This window comes from Ahaetulla prasina, chromosome 1 (assembly GCF_028640845.1).
Source record: "Ahaetulla prasina isolate Xishuangbanna chromosome 1, ASM2864084v1, whole genome shotgun sequence".
Classification (NCBI taxonomy): Eukaryota; Metazoa; Chordata; class Lepidosauria; order Squamata; family Colubridae; genus Ahaetulla; species Ahaetulla prasina.
Genome location: NC_080539.1, coordinates 24,759,353 through 24,761,540, shown reverse-complemented (window position 1 = coordinate 24,761,540; position 2,188 = coordinate 24,759,353).

Sequence of the window (2,188 nt, the reverse complement as noted above, 5' to 3'; positions counted from 1 at the left end):
TCTGGCTTCTCCCACTGACTTTGCTTGTCAGAAGCTGGCTGGAAAGTTTACAAATGGTGATCAAATGACCTAGGACAGTGCAACTGTCATAAATATATGCCAATTGCCAAGTGCCTGAATTCTGACCATGTGACCATGGGGATGCTCTAACGGTCCTAAGTGTGAAAGCTGATCATATGCCACTTTTTTCAATGCCACTATAACTTTGAATGGTCACTAAACAAATAGTCGTTAAGTCAAGGACTACCTGTAACTCACGAAAGCAATGTTCTTCATTAACATAGTGTACACGTGGGTGGGTGGGGCATAATTATGACAATGCATTTCTCTTTTAATATATAAAGATAATTTAAAACTCACAATGCTTTTTAAGGTATATATGCTTATATACTATATAGTTATTTTCATGCTTATGCTTATATACTCAGTAAGCTCAAACTGCCCAAGGAGCTGCTGATCCAATTCTACAGAGGAATTATTGAGTCTGTCATTTGCACCTCTATAACTGTCTGGTTCGGTTCTGCAACCCAACAAGAAAAACACAGACTTCAGAGGATAATTAGAACTGCAGAAAAAATAATTGCTTCCAACCTGCCTTCCATTGAGGACCTGTATACTGCACGAATCAAGAAGAGGGCCGTGAAAATATTTACAGACCCCTCGCATCCTGGACATAAACTGTTTTAACTACTACCCTCAAAACGACGCTATAGAGCACTGCACACCAGAACAACTAGACACAAGAACAGTTTTTTCCCGAAGGCCATCACTCTGCTAAACAAATAATTCCCTCAACACTGTCAGACTATTTACTGAATCTGCACTACTATTAATCGTTTCATAGTTCCCATCACCAATCTCTTTCCACTTATGACTGTATGACTATAACTTGTTGCTGGCAATCCTTATGATTTATATTGATATATTGACCATCAATTGTGTTGTAAATGTTGTACCTTAATGAACGTATCTTTTCTTTTATGTACACTGAGAGCATATGCACCAAGACAAATTCCTTGTGTGTCCAATCACACTTGGCCAATAAAAATTCTATTCTATTCTATTCTATATACTGTTGTGACTAAATAAATAAATAAATAAGTAAGTAAGTCGTCTTGGAAATTGTTACAGGGTATGCATGTTACAGGATATGCTCTTGAGCATGCACAGAGTGCTAAAAGAGTACTGTGCAATGTAATTAAGTGGCAGAAGTTCCCATTAAAAAGAAAAATGTTCATACTGTTATGGTCTTGACTGCAAATATTCAGTTAGTTATCAATTAGTTATTAGTGAATGCTAACAGATGTTCATTATATTTACACCGGACAGAAAAGTCTCTCTTCTATTTCAAGCTATTTCTTGGAGAGAAAATTTTATTGCCAGAGATTCTTTCCATTAATAACATGCCTGGTGAGATACAGACCCAGATGAAATAAAATTCCCCACATCTTCCTTCATTTGCTCTGTCAAAAATTGGCTCCTGCGTGCAAAGACATGATACATTCTCCAATACGTGCAAATGGGTGCCTTTATTCTTGTTGTAAAGAATAGTTCTTTGCACGGACTGAAACACAGCCGAAAACAAAACCTCGTTTTTATTTAAAACAATTTAAAATACCACTAACAGCATGATTGATTGATTAATAAATAAATAAATAAATAATAAATAATGTGGAGTAAATAAAGACTACATTGCTAAACATACGTACTAAGAAGCCGAAATGAAATAAACTGGCTGATTTTACACATGATTACACTAACCTACAACTTGCTTAATCACAGTTTACTGAATAGACCAGGGGTCTCCAACCTTTAAGACTTGAGGACTTCAACTCCCAGAGTTCCTCAGCCAGCTTTGCTGGCTGAGGGACTCTGGGAGTTGAAGTCCACAAGTCTTAAAGGGACCAAGGTTGGAGACCCCTGGAATAGACGGCAACAGCCTGAGATCACTGAGCAGACGCGGGAGAAGGCTGGTGACGTCATACCGCCGAGCGTTCCCTGGCTTTTTGTTCGCAGGCGGAAGGCGTGGCCTGGATCGAAAGAGGCCGCCGCCGCCGCCGCCGCCGCCATCCCCGCTGAATGGTCCAAGAAAAAGGTGGGCGGGGGAAAGGCGAACACGATGGGGCGTGGCTACGTCCCTCAACAACTCTTCGGAGGGAGGCGCGGCGTCCGGTCGACACGCCTCTTA